The sequence below is a fragment of the Sapajus apella genome, unplaced genomic scaffold (assembly GCF_009761245.1).
Source record: "Sapajus apella isolate SASKATOON/1434 unplaced genomic scaffold, GSC_monkey_1.0 scaffold31, whole genome shotgun sequence".
NCBI lineage: Eukaryota > Metazoa > Chordata > Mammalia > Primates > Cebidae > Sapajus > Sapajus apella.
Window position 1 is genome coordinate 21,557,055 of NW_022436971.1, and position 24,982 is coordinate 21,582,036.

The 24,982-nt window shown below is 43.9% G+C and overlaps 1 long non-coding RNA gene across 1 annotated transcript; it reads right to left on the reverse strand.

The window, feature by feature from the left end:
• Nucleotides 1-2,918: 2,918 nt before the first annotated feature.
• Nucleotides 2,919-17,388, reverse strand: LOC116562079. Its single transcript, XR_004273756.1, has 3 exons — nt 17,377-17,388; nt 6,416-6,421; nt 2,919-2,994 (listed from the first exon to the last, which is right to left on the reverse strand). It is a non-coding gene; the product is annotated as an uncharacterized LOC116562079 (long non-coding RNA).
• Nucleotides 17,389-24,982: the final 7,594 nt, after the last annotated feature.

Consider the following 24,982-nt stretch of genomic DNA (forward strand, 5'->3'; position numbering starts at 1 on the left):
ACATTCCTAGTGAGACAGGCTCTGTCTGGTGAAAACCTGGTTGAAATACGAACAACATTGTCCAGAAACACACAACTGGCCCAAAGGAGACCGGTTCTGAGGCAGCCTCAAAGGGCAAATTGGTTTTGATCAGTCAAAGGAGCGGGGGAAAAGGCTTCTTAATAGAACAGCATGAGCAAAGGTAGGGGATATGAAAACACAGGGCACGTTCAGGGAACAGCGAGACGGCAGCTATTAATTCCAGATCTTTGAGAAAGGAGTCGCACAGCACACTCACACAGCACACTCGCACACTGAGTCGGACGCGCCTCACTCCAGCCCTGATCCCATTAATTCTAAGAAGCTCAGCATCCAACTTCCTTATTCTCATCTCATTAGGCAAAAATGACAGAACCTGCATGGTTAGGAAGAACGTTTTTCACTCCAGCTACAACGGTTATTAGTCCAAAATTGCTATACTTTCTCCACGGTTTCACATCCACTTTCAACATCATTAGCTTGTACTATGCCTCAGCCTCTACATTAATTTACAGTCATCAGCTGAACACAGTGACTCTGAAATAGTATGAGGAATGGCTGCTGTAGTCTAGGATCTGTAAGCAGAAAAACAAAAAATGACTTTTTATTTACTTCAAGGGCTGTGGTCCAGTTCAGCCAAGGGATCATCTTTGACAACTTTTATGAGAAAAATTAAGAAAAGTCACATGGGTAAAACGCATGATTATCTAATTATAGGAGTGCAGTAGATAGAGATTTCTTACAGTTCCTGAAATTATCTGAATGGATATTGCTATGAAGAAGTGGAAGGAGGAAGGGTGAAAATGGTGTGCCAGCAGGCCTCATTGTGGAAGCCACCACCCAGCTTAACATCAGCGTGTGTACAGACCGGGAAAAGGGGTTTAACTCTGAAGACTTTAAACAATGTACACTAACAATTTCCACACTACTTATGGCAGAATATACGTACACATGCGGATATTTTGGTGTATATTATGTATATACATAAATCCTCCCAAAACAACAAAGAATTAAAGTGCACAGAGCTGCTTAGAAAATACAAAATGATGCCTCCTACTCAGAAACATCTTTAGCTTATCAATGAGCAGAATTATCAGGAGGCAAAAAAAAAAAGCAACAGATTTTGCTTTAGGAGAATATGAAAATTCTGCAGATAAGTCCTACCCACAAACAATCCTGCCATAAAATACCTTTGCTTGAGGACATCTGGTAAAACTCATCCAGCTAGAAGGGCGGGTAAAAGTGTGTGTTCTAAACACTGGGCAGTTTTCATTACGAAATAATCCGTAAGAATGATTATTCTTTACCTCTATCCACAAAACAAACTTTTTCCTCTAATTTTCTGCATCTTTCATTGAACTAAATGACCCCCTTAACAAGGTAGGAGAGCTACCTCAGCACTGGAATTTCTCCTGGTTCTCCCCATGCCTGCAAAGTGCATCCAATTCTCAAAGGAGAAAAGCTCTGGTGTGTGCCAGGTCTGATGAGGACAATGGGTAGGCCCTAAGCACCTTGTGAAAGTCAGACACCTCTGCTTTGTGTGTGCGTGTGTAACCTCATGGGATCCTAAGGAAGCCCTGGGGTGGGCCACTTAAAATTTTTAAAAAATAATATAGAGTTATTTTTATAGCTGAGAAGGCCACCCCCCTCTGTAGCCCTAAAATGTCCTCAATGTCTTGAAAAATGGCCATGATACACCAGCCTAAGACAGATTTTTTTTCTTTTTTTAGAGACAGGGTCTCACTCGGTTGCCCAAGCTAGAGTTACAGTGGCAAGATCAGGGCTGACTGCAACCTCCAAAGCACCTGTGCTATGGTTTGGCTGTCCCCACCCAAATCTCATCTTGAATTCCCATGTGTTGTGGGAGACACCTGTTGCAAGGTAACTGAACCATGGGGGCAAGTTTTTCCCATGCTTTTTTCATGATATAGAATAAGTCTCATAAGATCTGATGGTTTTAAAAAGAAGCATTGCCCTGCACAAACTCTCCCATGTTTTGCCTGCCGCCATCCATATAAGATGTGACTTGCTCCTCCTTGCTCCTCACCATGATTGTGAGGCTTCCCCAGCCAAGTGGAACTGTAAGTCCAATTAAACTTCTTTCTTTTGCAAAGTGCTCAGACTCAGGTGTGTCTTTATCAGCACCATGAAAATGGAGTAATATAACCTGGAACAATAGGTGTGTGCCACCCTGCCCAGCTAATTTAAAAAAATCTGTAGAGACAGGGTCTTGGCATGTTGCCCAAGCTATTCCCAAACCCCTGATTTCAGGCAATCCTCCTGCCTCGGCATCCCAAAGTACTGGGATTACCGGTGTGAGCCACCACACCTGGCCATGAAAGGATTTTTCTTAAATGCCTTATTCTCACAGAAACGTGCTGCTTTAAAGTGCACTAACTACCTGGCCTCAAGCTGCACACACACCATGGGGAGGGTGCGCCAGCCGGTGGGTCAGGCTGAGTCAGGACCTGTGCCCACACATTCTCCTCCATGTGCCTCCTGCAAAATCTCAAGGAGACAAACTATGAGAGCAGGAAAGAATCAACCAACAAGCTAATAACAACAGCTAACATGCAGCGGACCCTTGGGATGGACCAGGCAGGGCCCTGCCTCTTTGTTTACTGAGCAATGCCAAGACTCCCCTCACTCTACGCAATGGTTGGTAACAGGTGTCAACCTGACACTGAGGGATGCCCAGACATCCCTGGTAAAGCTCTGCTTCTGGGTGTGTCTGTAAGGGTGTTTCCAGCAAGGGCTGAGCATGTGCCTGTGGACTGCAGGAGGAGGACCTGCCTTCAATGTGGGCAGCACCGTCCTGTGGGCTGGGGGCCAAGCTCGGACAAAGCAGGAGTAAAGGGGAAGTGCTCAGCCAGCTCCCTGGCAGGATGTCCTTTTCTCCTCCTGCCGTTGGACATCAGACTCCAGGTTCCTTGGCTTTTGGACTCTGGGATTTGCACCAGCAGCTTCCTGGGGCCTCTCAGGCCTTTGACCTTGGACTAGGGGCTGCACTGCTGCCAGGCCTCTCTGGTTCAGAGGTTTCTGGACTTGGACTGAGCCATGCCACCAGCCTCCCCAGGAATGGCACTAGGGAGCCAGAGAGACAGCCTGCAGGTATCCTGTGGTGGGTGTATTAGTCAGGACTCTCTAGAGGGACAGAATAGGATAGATAGAGAGATAATGGGGAATTTATTAAGGAGTATTAAACTCACAGGATCACAAGGTCCCACAATAAGCAGTCTGCAAGCTGAGGAGCGAGGAAGCCAGTCTGAGTCCCAGAGCTGAAGAACTTGGAGTCCGACATTTGAGGGCAGGAAGCATCCAGGATGGGAGAAAGATGTGCGCTGGCAGGCTAGGCCAGTCTAGTCTTTTCACATTCTTCTACCTGCTCTTATCCTAGCCAAGCTGGCAGCTGATTAGATGGTGCCCACCCAGATTAAGGGTGTGTCTGCCTATCCCAGTCCAGTGACCCAAATGTTAATCTCCTTTGGCAACACCCTCACAGACACACCCAGGATCAGTACTTTGCACCCTTCAATCCAATCAAGTTGACACAAGTCACAAGTGGGACTTCACCTTTCTGAACATGTGAGTCAATCCCCGCTAATAAATCCCCCCTCCTGTATGTACACATATCTCCTATTGGTTCTGTCCCTCTAGAGACCCCTGGCTAACACGCCCCAGCTCCTGCCCAGCTAGGAGTCAAGGCTCGGCAGGCTGGTCCATGCCTTGGCTCCTCACCCTGGGCTGGACAGCATGTCCTGCCGAGGCCTCAGAAGCAGCTGCTGAGGGATGCAGGTCTTGTTTCCTTTCTCTGCCATCCAGACACGCCACCTTCCTGTTCATGAGGATGTTGGAGCAGACAGCTCTGCACACATATTGTGGCTGTAAACGTCAGATCTCCTGCAGGCCCAGACCGACGATCCGCCTCAGCAAACTCTTGTCTTTTTGATTCCCTTTACAAGTGGAGCCTCCAGACTCTTTACCCAAGGAGATTACATCAAAACGATAATGCCGTCAACTCTGGGTGCTGGGATTAGAGGGATTATTTTAAAGTGTTATGCTTTCATAAGTAATTTACACAATCAGCATGCATAATTTTTGTTTTCAGAGAAAAAGAGGACTCCGTTTTCTTGAAAAGAATAATGACTTTAGCACTTTCTTTTTCTTCTATAGGTTTACTGATTAGATTATGTGATTTGTGAGTTCATCGATAACTTTTATACTTGGGTAATCTTCAATGAATCCTAAATACAAAGATTCTTTGTGAAATTTATTGCCAGTGGAAAAGTCTATATTTACATGGATACAAACGAAACTTCTCATATATTCAAAAGACAAGGTCAGGATGGGCAGAGGTAGCCCAATCAAATTCAGCCAAGCACATCCACAATATTTACTGAAACAATATTGAATACAAAGCATAGGCTAAATCCTTTAAGATCTTTATCCTTTAAATGTTAGAGAACCACTAAAAGTCAGCTGCTTTTAGTGTGGAAATCTCAAGCCTCAGCTTGACATATTGCAACCTTTGTAATAACGTCTCCATCACGTTTTTCAGCCTCAACTCCTAATGTGCCTATCCCTGGACTACACCTCACCCGCCTCACACTAGGTCCCAATGCCCAGATACACCATGCAGTGTCTCACTTTCTAGCCTCTGCTGAGATTTCTCCTTCTACGCAAAGGAAGCTTTGTGTCTCCTCTAAAGGCCAAATCCTCTCTCTGCATTCTGGACCCTGCCTAGAGCCATTGGATGTGAAATCTGACCAGCCCCGGCCCTATTGCAACTTCCTCGGACTGTCAAGAGCATCTGGCGCTACTGATCCCACCTCCCCATCTCCTGGTACTTTACACCCTCCTTGTGTTTTCCCTTCCTCTCTGGAAGCTCCTTCTCAACTCCCCTGTTAAGTTCCTGTTCCTCAACCCAAGTCTTAGAGGGTGATGCTCCTCCACAAGCTAGTGTGGCTTCCGACTCCACTTTCACTTTCTGAGTGACCTCAACGAATCCAAAGACTGCACCTCCAGCTGACCTTGTTATGAGTCAAATTGTGTCTTAGTTTATTCCTGCTGGTACAATAAAATACCTTAGACTAGGTAATTTAGAAACAAGGAAGATGTATTGCTCACATTTCTGCAGGCTGGAAAGTCCAAGATCAAGCTGCCAGCAGATTGTGTCTGATGAGGGGTGGCTCTCTCTGGCTTCAAAAATGGTCCGCACGTGGTGGAAGGTGCAAACAGATCCCTTCCTCGTCTTTTCTAAGGGCACTACTCCCAATAAGAGCTCCGTCCTCATAACCTGATTCCTTCTTAAAGGTTCCACTTCTTATTACTATTGCTTTTGCATTTGGACATCAATATATAAATCTGGGGTGGGGGGGACACAGATATTCATACCACAGCAGATCAGGTTCTTCCAAAATTCAGATGCTGAAGTTCTAACCCTCAGCACCTCAGAATGTGACCTTATATTGAAATAGGGTCATTGCAAATGCAATTAGCTAAGATGAGGTCATACTAAAGTAGGGTGGCCCTGACCCAGTACGTCTGGTGTCCTTATGAAAAGGGAAAATTTGGAGACAGACACACACAGGGAGACCACCATGTGAACATGAAGGCAGTGACCTGTAAGCCAGGGAATGCCACAGGTTTTCAGCAAACCTCCAGAAGCAAGGAGAGAGAATAGAATGACCTCCCTCCTGCCCTCAGAAGGAACCAGCATGCCAACACCTGGATCTCAGACTTCCAGCCTCCAGAACTGTGAGGACATAAATGTCACTGCCTAAGCCCCTCAGTTTGTGGTACTTTGTTATAGACGCCCTGGCAAACTAATACAGCAATTCTATGTTCAGCTGTCCCCTAGTCACCTCCACAGGCTCTCCCAGTAGGCATATCCAAAAATAACTCCTTGTTCTCAGGCCCAGCCAGCTCCTGCTCCCATACTGCCAGGGTTGGTGGGTGACTTAATTGTTCCAGATGTTGCCCAAGCCAGGAACCTGGCGGGACCCCTGACTGACTCCCCCTCTACCTCAGCTCCCATGTCCACCAATGCCACCAATGCCACCAATGCCACGTTCTCCAGCTTTTATCGACGGGTGACTCCTGCGCATCTTGAGTCCACCCATGGTTCTCTGTTGCCACAGCCTTAATCCTCATCCAAAGCTTTATCCCACCTGGACTACTCCACAGCCTCCAAAAACCTATAAACAGCCCCAAAGCTGCCCCACCCCTCCAATCTGTATTCCACTGTAGAGTCAAAACAGCCTCATAGAACACAGAGCTGACTCTCATCGCCCCGTCTAGTCCACTTCAACGGCTTTCTGTTGCTTTTAGGATAAAGCTCAAACGCTGCACGCGCCTGCAGAGTCCTGGATGACTTACCCAGCTTCCCTCTGCAGACTCAGCCCTCATCGCCCCGAGAAGCCGCACTAAACTCCCACATATTCCTTCATATTCCCTTTTCAAACTTTGTTTCTGCCCCCAGGAAATCTCCTCCTCTTTGGACACACTGATAGACAAACTCCAGCCCAGAAATGCCCTTCTGACACTTGCTCGTTGACTGAAATATGCTAGGCTCTTCCTGTGATTTTATTAAATTGCATTTGCGTCTTCCAGTGGTGAAACTAGACTGTGAGTTCTCTGAGAGTAGGGTCTAGGTCTGTCGTCCTCTTTGTGGAGTGCCTGGCATAAGACCTTGAACATATTAGGTATCAATACTTTCTTGGCTGAACTCAGTCGCGAGTGTACTTTCCCTGCCAAAGGCTGCACTGCATTCTGAGGACCCCATACACAGGACGCCACTCCTACTCTCGAGGCTACTCCAGTCCAGTGGGAGAAACACATATAAAGAGAAAAATATGTAAAATAACATAGATAGGGAGTGTCTGACCTGATCTCAGATGATTAGAGATGCTTTTCTGGCTATTTGGAATCGGGACCAAGAGCCTCCATGTGCCTGTGATTTGTTCATGGAAGAGATGGAGCCCCGGGAGCTGAGATGGAAAAAGACTGAGGTAGCCACCAGCCACAGGTGGCTATTTAAAGTTGTTAAATTAAATGAAATCAAACACTTAGCTTCCCTGTCAACCCTCAACTTCCAGAACGAGGTGAAAGCAGGGAAAGAGAAGTGTGGCTGTAGATCATTCAGAAGGTATTGACACAGGAACCAGAGAGACAGCCTCAACTCCATCCACAAAGCGGGTCTGAACAGTCAGTCAGGGGCAGGGGAGAAGCGGCCCCTCCGGGGAGGGGCAGGGTTCCCAGTGACTGCCGTCCTTGCCGAGGAAGCTTCGATGTGGCTCTGAGCCTTCCTTCTCTCATCTGGAAAGTGGAGACATAACACAGCACAAAGCAGTTACAAGAATAAAACCTTGGCCACGCACCATGGCTCACACCTGTCATCTCAGCACTGTGGGAGGCCAAGGAGGGAGGATGGATTGAGGCCAGGAGTTCGAGACCAGCCCTGGTAATATAGTGACAACTAGTGAGAACCTGTGTCTATAAAAATCTTTTAAAAAATTAGCTGGGCATGGTAGCACGTGCCTGTAGTCCCAGATACCTGAGAGGGTAAGGTAGGAACACCGTTTGAGCCCAGGAGTTTGAGGCTGTAGTGAGCTGTGATCGTGCCACTGCACTGCAGCCTGGATGATGGAGCAAAACTGTGTCTCAAAAAAAAGAAAATGTTATAATGTGTCTGGAAGTGCATTGTCACATACAAACACCTATGCAGACTTCACCTTCACTCTTTTTACCTGTTACTTTTACCCTGAGACTGTTGGGTCTAAAAGCACGTTATTTGTTTGTATGTGTTCCAGCCTATTAAAATAAACTCTCTTAAAGATGAGGACTCTGACTCAGGTCCGATTCACTAAAACCCCGCACGAGCCTGGCACCTGGGGAGCGTTTAATTCATGTGGCAGAATGAATGAATGAATATTGCTTTTGTTAGTCAGTGGGAAAGTGGTGCCTTTTCAAAATAAGCTACTGATGTGTCTGATTAAATTTTTAAACCAGACTAAAGTAAATGGTGAAATATAGTTCCTCAGACTGCATTCTCTGCATGTTTGCTTTCTGAAGCTTTCCATTTTCAGGCTCAGGGATGTGTCCCTGAAGATGTGCTGTGGCACCTAATTCTTCAAAACTACCCACCCACTATGTCACCAGAGCTTTGGCATCAGGGGAATTAAGTTCCAACTGTGTTCTGAGCTTTTTCAGCAATTGGAAAAGCAAATAAAATGTATCTGCAAGTGAGCTGAGGAATGTTTTATATGCTGAATGCTGAGATGAAACTGACAGGAATACAGCTCATCGTGTTGAAACAACTGAGAAAAACACGTTGAAAAGAAGTAAAACAATATAAAACATAGCTAGAGCTCACAAATGATAATTTGTTTTCCTCTCACACCATATTGGATCACAGAGGAGAGTGATGTCATTATTTTATTATTTATAACAACTGGGACTTAGCCATATGATACTTGGCTGAAGTATCTGGATTTCAAACCATTTGTTTTCTTCTTTTATCATTAATCATTCCTCCAGCCAAACACTGAAGCTATGGAAATGCAGAGAGCCCAAACTCACAGCTGTTGTGAGCGTTGAAGACTGGCTGCCAAATAGCATGTTTGCACGTGCACCGTTTGGGCCAAAGATGGTGCAGACAGAGAACTCCAGGCAGTGCTGGCAGCAGAAGGGCCGTGAGAGGTCATCCGGTCCTATCGCTGATCTTCCTTGTGGCAAGAGGGCAGACGAGGTGTGTGAGGACCCATTTTGCAGTAAGGACATGAGCCTCCGTCCTGACTCTACCACTTCCTAATGAATGCCTTCGGGCAAGCAAAACAAATGCTCCCGGTCTATTTTCCCACTTGCCAAAGCATCCTCCTCCCCCTCACGCCCCTCCTCCTCATCATGACACCCCTTTCCGACAGGTGCACTGCAAAGACAGAGATGGCTTGTATGAAACATTCTGCAAACTGTGCATTGCTCCGTAGAGACCGGCTCAGCCAATGGGCTCCAATCATTGGGGATCTGGCCACTGATGTTTAAATGGCACAAGTCACTCATCTCAAAAGGACGCCCCCCCCCAGTGCTGCCCCCCAACACACATTGCCCAATATGGCAGCCACTGGCCAGGTGAGGCTACTGAGCACCACATTGAGATGTGCTGTAAATGTGAAATACACACAAGATTTGAAGGCTTACTACAAAAGGGAGGATGTCAAATGGCTCATTCATATTTTTATACTGATTACACATGGAAATGACAATTTTTAGGAAAATCGAGTTGGAGAAATTATATCATTAAAACCGATTGTGCCTATTTTATTCCATTTCTTTCAATATGGCAACTAGATTTGAAATTGCATCTGTGCCCACACTCATGCCCTTCCAGATACCCAACCTCTCTGTGACACTGCATTTTCTCTCTCAGTGGCACACACTGTAAGACGGCAGGCCGCTGGGATGATGTGTGGGGCTGCACGAGGCAGTCAAACCCTTGGCGTCTTCCCGTTACTGGAGTCTTGCCCAGTAGCAAGAACTCATCCTACCACATGCTTTCTTGCCTTTTGTCCTGGAAACTGTTGCTGGCGATTTTTGGGCTTTCCATGGGGGTATCATTTAAAACAAGCATCCCAGAGATATTTAGCATCCTGAACGTATGACAGAACTGGGTGCTATAAGTTGAATTGTGTCCCCAAAAAAGACGTGCTTAAGTTCACTTCTGTCATGTGTGCATGAGACCTTATTTGGAAAAAAGGGTCTTTGCAGATGTAATTAGCAAAGATGAGGTCAGATCAGTTATGGGAGGCCCTAAATCCAACAAACTGGTGTCCTTAGCAGGAGGGGAAATACCACACAGAGACAGAGACAGCAAGGGCAGAGCTTGGAGGAACCGGAGAGACTGCCAAGGAATGCCGTGAACGGAGAGCTAACATCAGCAGCTGGAAGAGGCAAGGACGCGTTCTGCCCAGTGTCCCAGAGGGAGCACGGCCCTGCCAACACCTCAATTTGGGAATTCTGGCCTTCACATCTGTGAAAGAATAAATTTCTATTGTTCAAAGACACTCAACCTGAGGTGCTTCCTTTAGCAGCCCATGAAACATGAAACATGAGGACTGGGGGCAGAACTGCAGGCATAGTCCAATGTGCGCTCCCCTATGATGGAAAGAATTCATTTTGCAGATTCACACCCAAATAACAGTGTTTCTGGAAAAAAAAATACATATTGTATCAGCAATTGCAAAATGCCAAAATTGACAAAACATAAAGAGGACATCCTGTAGAATTCCACTTATGAATATGAAACTGAGTGACAGACAGCTGACTGGGTCTCCCTGAGGCCAAGGATAGAGCAAGGAATGAATAACAAGGGAACAGGAGGAACATCTGGGGATGGGGAAAATGTCCTGCACTTTGACATTTGTGGCAGGTTCATGAGTGTATATATTTTTCAAAATTCTTCAATTACACTTTCAAATAAATATAGTTGTCAATTACGTTGATAAAAATCTAAACATGGCATTACAATAAACTTTGATATTATACTACACATTTTAAATAAACACTAAGCTAACAGAATAATCAGCATCATGATTTGACATTAACAAAGGCACTGATAAGGTGTATAACTTCCGTGTATTTAGCTTCTAGAGCAAGTGTCCATGCTGAGTAGTGAACACCATTAAACCTTGAGTTGCAGTACTCATGGCATAGTTTTACATTATTTTCAATTTAAGGAGAGATTTTTATGATGAACATAATATGAAAGAAATTGGAAAATTGCTAATAAAGAACACACTTTTAAAATTGCATTCAGGTAATAATTTTTTATAATAACATTTTAATATATTTGTAAATAGTTACTTTTTCACTGTTTAAATGTTTCACACAATGTATGGTATAATTCTGGTAGGTCACTTAACATTTCATTTACACTTTCTGAACCTTTTTTCACAATTGATCTTTTAATACATTGAAATAACAAGTGGAAATAAGCAATGCAAATAAATCATCAAGTATATTCATCTTTAAATCTCGTGCCTAGACAGATCATATTTAAGTCACATTATGAAAAATGACAAAACACGAATACTTCATCTTTAAAAACTGCTAAAACTCAGAGGTTAGTTATAAATGTTCTCAGCTTATCAACAGAGTAAATAAATGATGCAAAATAAAGATTTTAAATAAAATCAGATTTCAATAAAATTTTGGCTATTTAAAGGAGTTTTTCAAAGTGAGACACACACATCCCATTCCCCTAGCTTTGCAACAAGGACACTGTCCACCATTAGTATAAGATCTCAAGAAGATTCCTACACCCTTTCAGCCAAACAGTGACCCCATCCAAAGGACTAACCAGTTAGGATGATGAGCCTTTATTGTTGCCAATGCTTCCAGAAGAGCTATGGCACATTTCAGGAATGAAAAGAAGGAAAAAAAAAAAAAGCTGTAGAAGGTCAGCACTGATAAAATCTCCCTGCCCATTATCATAATCCGGAAATTCCAATGAGCACAGTTAAAAATACCTTAAAGATTTTTTTTTTGAAAAAACAAATCTGGATGTAAGAGGATATATTTGACAAACATCATGAGCTACAATGATATTTTTTACATGCTTCTGTTTTTTCTTCCATGCTACACAATTTCATCTTGCACCTGCTTAGCCAGTTAGAACGTGGGACTTGGATATGACTTGGTAACTGACAGAATGACTGCTCCATAAATGGTCAAAATTATACATGATGCACTTCATTGTCTATGGAATTTCACCCACTCTATTGTTACACAAGCCCGATGCTAAATTAAAATGTGCACATCAGCATTATATTACTATGGTCAGGTTTTTAAGAGAATTCACAAAAGGCAGAATTCTTTTAAGTAAAATTATTTGTTAGCAATATCATACTGGATATTTAAAACGCATTAATTTTTCAATGGCCACGAAACCAACACCACTGAAACTTTCAAAGCACCCCAGACCCTAGAACACGGGGCACGGCTGGCCAGGACCTCCTAGGTTTGCTTGCCTGAGTACCTAAAACCAACCTAACCAGCTTTGACTCTAATAAATTGAGCTTGTCATTAACAGATAGGTCCCTCCTTTACCTTGTGAATCACAGGAGTTTTACTCAAATGAGTAAGACTCTGCCCAAAATTGTGTCTCTGCTGACATTTATTTCATAGGCTTCTGAGTACAGCTGTAGCTGCTCACCTAACATCTTTAGAAATTCTCACAGCTAGCTGCAGTTCTTTCAGCATCTAAACAAAAGGAAATTCTTGGGCCAAACACAGCTGATCTGATCATTTTATCTTTACCCTCCAAAGCAAGAAAATGACTCAAGTTCAGCAGCAGCACTATCCTTCGTCATGTTGACAGCCTGGCCGTGAGGAATTCTCCATGGTCACACCACCCACAGGGGCTATCCTGATTCTCAGACACTGTGTCATTTTAGGATGCCTCTAACATCTTTTTAAATGAAAAACAAACAAGATTACAACCTGAATGGTGACAGGAAAGTTCATCGTTTCCATGTTTGGCAGGGAGGAAGCTAAGCTGAGTCTTGATCACAGTTAACAACTGCGAAACGGAGGCTCTTCCTTTTATTGTTAGCTCACCATACCGGGAAAATACAGGGCAACCGTGACCTTGTCAGAAACTGGTTGGAATGAAATATAATTGGGAAGAAATATGTGTCTCTACCCTATCTAGGAAAGTCAGACAACAAAGGCTATTCTTGTGAGTGGGGCAGGAAAACAGGCTGGGGCCCCAATTAAAGTGCACTTAGAAGGAAGCTCAGTCTGTCAAGTGACCGTCATAAGCAGACCAATCGGCCTGCTGTGCTTGTCTTGTAGAAGAGCACTGCACACACATAACAGGGAGTGAACCCCGTTTTCGTGTTTAAATTGCAAAGGAGTGCCGTTTCCAAGACTTCGCAATGCCTCCACGTGCTGGTTAATCAGGAACACCTGGATCAGTCCACATATAAATCACCCCATTTTTGAGCATTATGAAAAACAGAGATTAATTCCAAATGAGCTGCTGATCAAGAGCTCTGGCAGCAAGATTCTTGTAGCTCTTCTTCATCCTGAATTAATATGTACTCAGGAAACAAAGACTACAAAACAGAATAGAGCTAGCTTTGGTCACAGAATTGAGATGTCGTCAGCAGGGACTCATGCAATAAATATTTATTGAGTGCTAATTATGTGCTAGACATAGTTCTGGATGCTGAACATACACAGGAACAAAACAGACCAACATCCCTGCGCTCCAGGAACTGACCGAAGGGTGCCGTGTCTGAGAACATGGATGCATCTAGTAGGCCCTGGGTCTAGATCGTGTTAGACATAGATTCAAAATTCAAGGCTATGCACTGAGTACCTTCTGAATGCCTGGTGCTAAGAAAAAGACACCTTTGTAAAAAGCTTATTACGCTCCATTAAATAGCCACCATTTACTGAGCAGCAACTATAAACTCTGCTAGGCACTTTGCAGTTTATCATTTAATAACTCTGTTACATAGGTTTTCTTATCCCCACTCAAACCTAGAGAGGTTAGTCTGCTTGCCAAAATGTCCAGGAGTGGCTGGACTACAAGAAAAGAGCAAGTGCAGACCTTATGTCAGAGCCTGTACTCTTCTCTCACGACCGCTGCCTTCTGCCCCAGGAGTCCCCAAGCCCAGGCCATGGACTGGGACCAGTCCCTGGCCTGTTAGGAACCTGGCCGCACAGCAGGAGGTGAACAGGGGGCGAGCGAGTGAAGCTTCATCTGTATTTACAGCCACCCCCCATGATTCACATTATCCCCAGAGCTCCTCCTCCCATCAGATCAGCCCGGGTATTACAGTCTCATAGCATGAACTGCGCTTGCGAGGGATCTGGGTTGCACGCTCCTTACGAGACTCTAATGCCTGATGATCTGCCACTGTCTCCCATCACCCCCAGATAGGACCATCTAGTTGCAGGAAAACAAGCTCAGGACTCCCACTGATTCTGCATTATGGTGAGTTGTATAATTATTTCATTATATATTACAATGTAGTAATAATAGAAATAAAGTGCACAGTAAATGTAATGTGGTTGAATCATTCCAAAACTATTCCCATCCCCCACTGTCCATGGAAAAATTATGTGGCACATATACACCATGCAATACAGCCATAAAAAAGATGAGTTCATGTCCTTTGCAGAGACATGGATGAAGCTGGAAATCATCATTCTCAGCAAACTAACACAGGAACAGAAAACCAAACATCGCATGTTCTGACTCCCAAGTGGGAGCTGAACAATGAGAACACAAGGATACAGAGAGGGGAACGACACACTCTGGGGCTGTTGGCAGGTGGGGGTTAGGGGAGGGATAGCATTAGGAGAAATACCTAATGTAGATGACAGGTCGACGGGTGCAGCAAACCACCGTGGCACGTGTACACCTATGTAACAAACCTGCATGTTCTGCACATGTATCCCAGAACATGTATCCCAGAAGTATAATAAATATATGTAGACATAGATATGAAAAAAAAATTTCTTCCACAAAACCAGTCCCTTATGCCAAAGAAGTTGGGGGCAACTATTCTATGTAAAGATCGGGGGCACTTTACCTATGAAATGAGCCCACAGAAATACAGTCGACCCTTGAACTACTTGGAGGTTAGAGGACCTGACTTCTTGCACACTCAAAACTCCAAGCAAATTTTTGACTCCCCAAAAACTTAACTACCAATAGCCTACCATTGACCAGAAACCTTACAGATGACATAAACAGCTGACAGACACATATTTTTAGATATGTATTATATACTGTATTCTTATAATCAAGTAAGCTAGAGAAAAGAAAATGTTTTTAAGAAAATGGCAAGGAAAAAGAAAGCACATTTCCAGTTCTGTCCTGTCCATATCGATCCTGCCAGTTTATGTCTCCTGCTTAGAAGATGAATCATCTTTATGAAATGCTGGGCAGCTGCAGCTGCAGCCCTCAACCATTCAACTTCTTCTAACAATGTCATGACTTTTCTTCTTGGGACCACTTCCAGCATCCCTAGAGGCACTTCATGTGGGTTCTGTAGTGCTACGCTAGGTGTACGATATTACAGGAAGAAAAACAGGTGAGAACTGCAAGGATCACTTCTTACTGCAGTGAGAAACTTACCAGACAGACAAACTTCTCACACAGAGACAATGGGTGTCACATGGTGCTTTCAGCCAACATTTGCATCACCGCGGAGACAATAGGAGGTAGCTACAAAATTACCGCGGTATGCACTAGTAAACTTTATGCAGTTTTGATTTAATTTTACATCTTTATGTTTGCTACATTTTTCTCAGCTATGAATGGACCCGGTATGGTCTGTGTTTCCATGCATAAGTTTTGAGATATGTTGACATTTTATAAGAGATTTGTACATATTTTATGGTAGCAAATGATAAAATAGACTAGTATCTATATATATTTTATGCATTTATGACATCTCTAACTTTTTCTTAATTTTTTCAATATTTCTAGGCTATGCAGTTTGTCTAGATTTTTCAAATTGTTACAAATCTCCAAAAAATGTTTCATTGCACTTATAGGAAAAAAAAAAACCACATACATGTGGATCCACACAGTTCAAACCTGTGTTGTTCAAAGGTCAACTGAATATCCAAATTAAAAGTTTAAATTGAGGTTAAGAGAGCACAAATGTAAAACTGAAAAAGCGTGTTTATTTGTCAGAGCTGAGAGAAGAAGGGGTACGTGCTTGGGGAGTTGAGGGCGGGTAATGTGTGAAGAGTTAAAGAACGAAGCCCAGGAGGAGGTCGGAATCCAGGCAGAGGAGTGGAGTGGCTGGGTGGGTGAGGGAAGCACTCAGACTGAAGTCACACACAAAGCAAGGACTCTAGAGCCAGATTTCACGTGGGGCCACGGGCATGCTGAGGTCATGACCCCGGCAACTTAGGAGGGATACACAGTCCTGGCAGCACTGCTTATGATAATGGCAAAAAGCAAGAAGGTGCTAGTTTATCTCTCGAAAGCCAAGCTACATCCAAGTGACCCCTGTATTATTACACCCGCATTCACACACTGGCATCATCTTTCTCCAGGACAGCCCCAGTAAACACCCTCCAGACCCACGATCCCCACCAAGTACTAAATTCACGTTCCCATTCTTACAACTACATTCAAGCCTAGAACACATCTACTCATTCAAATCCAACTCTCGATAATATAGTTATAATTTTGTCTGATATTCTGGCACTTTTTAATTCACAAGTTAGAGATAGTGGGCCATTCTTCAATATTCTGTTACTCAGCTAAGTAGCCACAACATTAAACACAGAAGAACTTCAATAGTTGAGACCGTGAAGCCACATTACTGATTTCATAAAATTCAGATTTTTAAAGTTTATATTTGAGTCTTGCTGTTTTTGTTGTTGTAGAGACAGACTTTTTTTCTTCTTGCCCAGGCTGAAGCGCAATGGCATGATCTCGGCTCACTGCAACCTCTGCCTCCCGGGTTCAAGCAACTGAACTTCAGCCTCCTGAGTAGCTGGGATTACAGGCATATGCCACCACATCTGGCTAATTTTGTATTTTTTCATAGAGATGGGGTTTCTCCATGTTGGTTAGGATGGTCTCAAACTCCCAACCTCAGGTGATCCACCCACCTCAGCCTCCCAAAGTGCTGGGATTACAGGCATGAGCCTCCATGCCCGGCCAAGTCTTGCTATGTTAATATGTAAAACGTTTTGAAAGTACTTACACTTTTAAATAAGTATATCTCACTTTAGTCACTAGGTGTTTTACATATTTAAAATGTGTAAATTGAGCCACTTTTCAAATATTAGTGGACTTCTCTTCCAAAATACCCTATAGAAAAAGGAGTGTTAATCCAGTGGCCCTTCCTCATCTTCTTTCCTTTTATGAACTTTGCTCACAGCAAATTCAGCAGATGTGATCTCAAAGGACAAATACATCTGGGCAGGTTTGCATTCCTGCTGGTCTCTCCAGGCACCAACACAGAACAGGCTCCCAGAAACCGCTGATCAGGTCAGGCCATGCAGCAGGCACCCCCGGCCCCCATGCCGGCTCCGCCACCCTAGGAGGAGGCCTGTAGAAAAGGCAACCTGGGGGACAGAGGCAGGTGGGAAGGGGCCAAGCACCAGACCTGAAAGAAGTTTCTTCTGCCCCAGACTCCAAAGCACTCGGTGCCAAGCTGTCCTCTCCTAAGTAGGATCCATCTTTCAGAAATCAGGGGTCCTGGTAAACCTGAACACGGGGTGGGAGTTTGTGCATGGGAGGGGCCAAAGTGAAGCCACATCACTGGACAGGGACAGGCGGGGCCAGCCCTGGTGTCTGGAGACTCCCAATCCATCCACACACACTGAAGGGGAAAGCAGGCTGCCGCGTGTTTGGGGCCGTGACTCTCATTTTCCACGTGTAGCCACTGCTAGATTCAGCCTGAAGCTACCACTTTACATATTTTAAACTCTGCCCACAGGTCTTTCCATACTTGGTGAACTATCGCCTAGCTGGGTGTGTAAGCAGACCATGACCTACTCTCCCTATCACAGAGTTTTGGCAAATCCTAGGCAACGACTGTTCAAACTGTGTTCCAATAAGGCAAACCCTGAGCTGTAACCAATTCAGCTGTTTCTGACCTCATTCCGTATTTCCCTTACTGTCCTGTTTCTGTCCGTAAGTCTTGCGTCATGAGGCAGGCCAGAGTCCCTCTGAACCTATCCTGGTTTTGGGGGCTGCCAGATTCACAAATCATTCTTTGCTGGGTTTTCCTTTTAACACCATGCTAGAATTCAAAACGATTTTTTTAAAATCACACTTTACGTTCCCTCTTGATTTCCTCAACACCCAGAGTTCCTGGAATTCTGTTGTTGGCCCTAAACGGCCGTCAGGCACAGCTAGGTGACAGCGAACAGGGATGGGGCCTGGCTAGGGCTCTCCAGCTGGGACCTCGCTGAGATCCAGGTCAAGCCCCTGTCCCAGGATGAACGCTGCATGCCTGGCACTCCTGGTCACTTGGCCCAGCCATCCTTTGAGAGAACCGGCGTGAGACAGGAAGGTCTGGTGGTCATAGGAGACACGGGAAAATATCAAGCAGCGATTTCTCACAGCAGCAAGAGCTGAGAACTGTTAAATCAGCTACCAGGACAAGGGTGAGCCTGGGCTGATGAGACACTAACAAACAGGAAGGGGCTTAGCCGGCTGAAATGGGCTGAGTCCAACATAGCATTGGGTTTGACCTATGCCCTACCCCACATCTAATTACAGGCTTAGTACCATCCTAAATCACATACCCTCCAGCACCAAGACAGAATGGAGCAGGGCCACATTTAGTATGGAAATCAGGGACACCTGAATTCTAAGAAATCTCTGCCTGTTTCCTAGAAGACGTCACGATTATTCCACTCCCTAGTTAAAAGAGCCCTTAGAAAGAGAAACCCAATCTCCCCAGCCGGCCATGCTTCACTTTGCATGAAAATCTTCTTGCCTTTCGCCTTATTCTGACTCTTCCCTGAACGCTTTCTCGTGACGGTGTCAAGAACCTGGACACTGGCTGGGGCTAGGGTATCGCTGACATCTGAAGGCCCTCCTGAGTCCTCTGGAAACAGATGAAGCCAATGGAGCCAGAGCCCGCATGATACCAAAGAGCCGTGGGCACTGCCTCTTGCACTGAGGATGCATTGCTCATCCCTGTGCGATGTCTTCTTCTAAGGCAATGGCAAGGCTCCCTAGATCCCACCTTGGTCTATCATATCCCAGTGGGTTCTTCCTGCCCACTGCATAGACAAAAGGAACTCCCTGAGACCACATCATTGCAGTGGAGAAAGAATTGAATTGTCAGGAGGCTGGCCCATGTGGGAGAACTGAGCAAACAGTCTCCCTGAAGGCTCAAGCTTGGATTTTTATGGACAATTTGGTGGGCAGGGGGCTAAGAAATGGGTGCTGCTGATTGATGAAATCATAGGACTGTGAAAAACAGTCCACACCCCTCTATGCACTCATTCCACCTCTGCATGGCGCTGCAGGATCAGCTGAGTCATGAGTTTAGGTGGAATCAGCCTGAAAGACAGCTCCAAAACCAATCTTAGGTTCTATTATAGTGATGTCATCTATCGGAGCAACTGGGGAAGTCACAATCTTGTGACCTCCGGCCACATGACCCCTGAGCAGTAAAGGATTATAGAAACTACGCCTACGTCTCAGCAGAGTTCAGGCCCCTCTCATAATCCTTACCTTGTGGCCTTTTATTAGTTTTACAAAGGCAATTTAGTTTTGGGAAGGGCTGTTATTATCCTTGCTTTAAGGCTAAACTAGAAACTAAATTCCTCCCAAAGTTAGCTTGGCCTATACACCCAGGAATGCCCAAGGACAGCTTAGAGGTCAGAAGCAAGATGGAGTCAAGTATGTCAGCTTTCTCTTTCTGTCATAATTTTGCAAAGGTGGTTTTATAGCTAGGATATATATCGAGGGTTGTTTCGTGCAACAAGGCCTTTAGCTAAGGTAGATTTACTAATCTGTTGAAGAATCTTAGGGAAAAGACAGCCTGTTTTTCAGATAAGTAAACTGAGGCTCAGAGACTCCAAGCTGGATGATGAGGGTCATACAGCCAGACACAGAGCAGGACCTGAAACCATGTCCTCTGACTCCAGGTCACTCCTTCCCACCCTGCTGCACTACAGCTAGCTCAGGAGCGGTGTGTCCACAGCCTTCCCCTTGCCGCAGCCCCAAGCTCATCTTCTCCCTGCAGGCACAGCCGTGAGCAATGACACTCAAGGACTCCAGAAAGACCAACCCAAGGCCTCCGTCCTACTTGAACTGGGGGACAAGAGGCTGGTGGGTGTCCAAAGGCCAGAACTGATGTTGTTGGATGATCTGTTAGTTTCAGGTGCCCACGGCACTCTGACCTCATGCAAATCATAACCACAAGCCAAACCTCTGCATATTCGATTTGCTCTCTAGCTGGACTAACATAACCCCCGTTAGCACAAAAACTCTGTTCATTCCATACGACAGGAGCAGCTCAAAACTGCCCCTCACTGAACATCAGAAAGTCAGGAAACAATTGAAGGCTAAAAGACAGGGGAGAGGAAGAGACAGACAGACTCAGATGACGCGCTTCATACCACTGCTGGTGTTTTGTCCGAGCATGAATTGTTTCAAATCTTTTCCATCCGTTCAAGTGGGCGTGTACACAGAGCAGCTCGGCCCAGACTTACGTTAATTTAGATTTCTATCTTTGTCTTTCTGATCTGGCATTTCTAAACATCCAGAATGATTAACTATTTTTATTTTGTGGTGAGGTCCTAGAATATAAGTAAGGAAGGCAAAAGGCCGGTTTCCCCTTGCAAAGGCAATCTTTCTGGCTTTTTGCTTGCTGCAGTGTAAGATGGCATTAATGGGGGTATTACATGCAGCTTGCCAGAGCAGCCTGGAATCAGAGCTAGCAACGCTTCAGTGAGCCAGGGCGGTCGCAACTCCAAATTCCATTTAGGGATCACTGGGAGCTATTCTGTTATTTTCTCTGGAAACCAAATATTCTTGCCCTGTCTCTCTAGAGCTGTCTGCAGTTACTTCACTAAGGTGAAGAAAGGCTGAACTGGAACAGATGGACTGACCATCTCTTGTTATTCAATCCTGGTGGAGAGCTATGCAGCAAGCCCTTTCTAAGAAATTTCTCAAGAGTTATTAGCCGACCAAGCAGACGGCAGGGCCGCTTCCTCCTCCCTTCAATTTACTGTAGATATTGACAATCCATGCCACCCGTGGACAAATGGCATATTAAAACTCAGAACAGGTTCTCATTGTCCAAAACCTAAAATGCAATAAAACAAACAAACAAACAAACAAACAACTCAGAATAGCAATCTGTGGTGTAAGCCAGATAGAGAGAAAAAAATCATTTAAAATTAGAGTTAACTCACATTCTTTCAAGAGGCAGGGGTCGGGTCGGGCCCTGCAGAGAACAAACACCAGGAAAATAGCTGTATCCCGGCGGACAGAACCTGGGTCCTGGGGACCAGCTCAGCGTTGGCAGCTGCTCTCCTGCGCAGGCCCAGGGAAGCAGGACCCACACCTCTGCTCTTATCCTCCAAACAAAGGCAGCTCCCCTAAGTGCCCTGAGGGTGCAAGCTCTGCACCTGTGGCGTCCGAGATGAGTCAGGACCCGAGCCGCCCCGGGTTCGGGCCGCTCACCTGCCACGCCCTCCCCTTGAAGAGCCTGAAGGCAGCTGCGGCTGGGGCTTGTTCAGGTTCTTATTACTTAGCATGGCATTAGCAACGGCTGTGCAAGGGGGCTGAGGGAGACTCTGTGATACTCTGTAATATAAGCAATTCAGATGACTCTTCAATCTCTCTATACATGTAGGCCTGAATTCACCATGAGGGAATTATAACACAGACTCCATGTGTAGCATTCATAAAGTAGGATAATGATTCTTTATAACCAAACTAGGTATATATTAAACACTAGCATTAGGAAATGCATTCATTTTTATAAAAGTATTTGATTAAATTTTGTAACAATTAAATTTTACATTTTACTTTATTGGAATAATTTTGATTTTTGAATACTCATTAATTTTGCCTTTTAATTTTAACAATTTTGAGTATTTTAAAGGAAAAATAGTACTATTGAAAAATAGCCTTAATTTTTAAACCTTAAATTGTCTAAATTCATATTTTATTGGTAAAATGTTCCAATTTCCTATTATGAATGTAACTACATTTTCCTTTTTAATCCTTTAGGAATTGCTTGGCAAGCTTTCCCTACAAGGGGCTGCTACGCACCTCAAGAATGATGAAAATTGGTATTTTGCTAGAAATAGAAATTATTAAAATGCAGCTTAGAGAAGAAAATGGAAATAGCAATAGAAAATATGCAGAGAAGAGCCTGTTTAGATTCTTTAAAACTAAAAATAGTAAAGATGAACAGACTTCTGTCTGTTCATGACCCACACAAAATTTGAGAGCTGGGCATTACAAGTTTATTTTGTGAAAATTCAGCTATTGATCAAAACAGTAAATATAAGCAAGAAAATTATTCTAATCAAATCCACAATTTGGATGGTTTCACATTTCCAACTTCGGTCTTAAAATATATACTTTTACATATATTTTTATTTTGTTTTATGAACAAATACTGATTATGGACAAATGTTAGGAATTGTTGTTGTAGTCATTAATAGTTTGGTTTATAACTTTTAAATGTTAAAAAACATGTAGTGTGTGAGTCTCCATCTGTACCCTATCCCAGGCCCTGCAATGTTGATGGCAGGCCTGTAATCAATTGCAGCAGAGACTGTTTCCTGAAGGAACACAGATGAAATCTGCACACTCCCATCAGATTGTTCTTCCTTAAAAACGGCTTTTGATCATAGAAATCCCAAACTCAGAAGGTTCCCATATATCCCCATTGTTTCCAGTTCAAATTCCTCAGACTGACAGCATTCGTGCTCCTGTGAGAATCAAGGGCTGCAGCTGATCTGATGGGCCGCAGAGCTCAGGGGGTAATGCTCACTTCCTGCCGTGCAGCCTGGTTCCTAACTGGCCACGGACAAGTACCACTCCGTGTGTGGAGGAATGAGGACTCCCGTGGCAAAGCATTATTTCTGAGTGTGTCTGTGAAGGTGTGTCCAGTGGCTATTAGTGTGTGAGTCTGAATGGACTAGGTGGGGAAGACCGCCTTCACCCATGCGGGAGGGCACCATGCAGTCAGTTGAGGCCCAGACAGAACAAAAAGGAAGAGGAAAGAGAATGTGCTCACTTCTCTCACTTTTGGAGCTGAGACACTCCTCTTCTCCTGCCCTTGGACATCAGAACTCCAGGCTCTTCAGTGTTCTCAGGCCTTCAGCCTTGGACTGAGATTACACTGTAGATTCTCCTGGTCCCACGGCCTTCAGCCTTGGACTGAGATTACACCATAGATTCTCCTGGTCCCACAGCCTTCAGCCTTGGACTGAGATTACACCGTAGATTCTCCTGGTCCCACGGCCTTCAGCCTTGGACTGAGATTACACCGTAGATTCTCCTGGTCCCACGGCCTTCAGCCTTGGACTGAGATTACACCATAGATTCCCCTGGTTCCACGGCCTTCAGCCTTGGACTGAGTGACACTATCAGCTTCCCTGGTTCTCCAGCTGGCAGAAGGCCCAAAGTGGGACTTCTCGGCCTCGGTAATCATGTGAACTAATCCCCCCAATAAATCTAATATATAGATATCTAGCTACATATATACAGACACATATAAATATATAAACCTCTCTCTATAAATACGTGTGTGTGTGCATATATATATATATATAGAGAGAGAGAGAGAGAGAGAAAGAGAGAGATACCAAGTACTGTAGCTATATATATTCCTATATAAACCTATATAGGTTACAAATATATAAACCTATATAAGCCTATATATGTAACCTATATATATACATGTATATTTATATATATATACACATTTATATTCACATATACTTGTGTGCATGTGTGTGTCTGTATATACATATATATATGTTTTGTTTCTCTGAAAAATCCTAATACGACAACTGATATTCACCACAATGCTACAAAAATCAAAATTCTTTCCACTCTCTTATGCTCCACAAATTCCTAATGGTCAAATCTATGTCTTATACAAACCGAAATATTCCACAGCACCTCATCAAATGCTGAGAGCAGAGTGGCCACTCAATAAAAATCCAGTATTGTTGTAGATGTCAAAGAAAAAGAAATCATAGCTAAACTTCTAGGTAATCACATAAAAATCACAGCTTATGTGTGCATACTCCATTCATAAAAACAAACTCCTAGATAAGCTTACCAACTCATATATGATGCATACAAAATGTTTTTTCTGCAACCAAAGTAAAGCAAATCCTAGAAAATTATTTCTCCAATTAACGGTTCTCCTATAAACTCATTAGAATCCTAGAAAGCAAAATAAAAGATTATGATATGTAGACGTTATGCCATTTTTAAAAATTTCAATATACACAGATGAAACTAGAAAGAAACAATCTAGACATCTGATTACTATTTCTCATTGGCTGCTAAGCTAATTGTGGTAAAATATGAATGAGAACTCTAAAGTCTTGACTGCCTACTATCTGTAGGACTCATTTTGTATAAGTTCTCATAGGAACATGAGTACTCACAGTAAAAAGATAGTTTAAGATCAACTGTTTCAAGAAACATAGCCTTTACTCCAAAATGTTGTTTGCCCCACATTCAAGATATTTAAAAACTACATCTTGAAATACATGTACCTTTGGGGAAATTCATACAAGAAGCTGTGTTTTTCATCTACGCAGTGGTGATCTGGAGCCTGCTCTATGGGGCACAGAGCCAATTGCACGCACCTCTTCCCGACAGCTTGGTCAGTGCTGTCACCTTGGTAGCTGGGTGTCCACGCGGGCGAGATGTTTATACCACAGGAACATAAATGTTGTAGTAGGGCTTCCCACCACTGCCCCAAAAGCTCGTTGTTAAACACTTTTTGTTTTTTGTCAGAATATTCTTGGTGGGTAGAAATATATAGAAAGGAGTGAAGCAACAATATAACTATTTGGAAATAACTTCAGAACTCATAAAACAGCCAACATTAAAGGAACTATCATAGGGAAGTTTGTTAAAGGACAATGAGTAGCCTCAGTGACTTTTGGTTAACAAACTAGGTTGTTGATAGGATAAATACAAAGTCAGTTTTCCATGCTTTCATTGACTCATGTCTTCCACCAACCCCAACCTATGTATTGAAACTTTAATATTATCATTAAAAGTATAAACTATTTTTTGAGGCTTAAAAAATATGAAAATTGAAAACATGCCAAAAAATCAGCATTTTGTGAATAAATCTATGTTTTCATTGGTTTAATTTTTAAAAATGGTTAAGGGAGAAGTCATGACATCCAGAAGCTGTGCCTTGCTGGGAGCTCGTCTGCAGATCTGGGGCAGAGCTGGAGTCCCCTG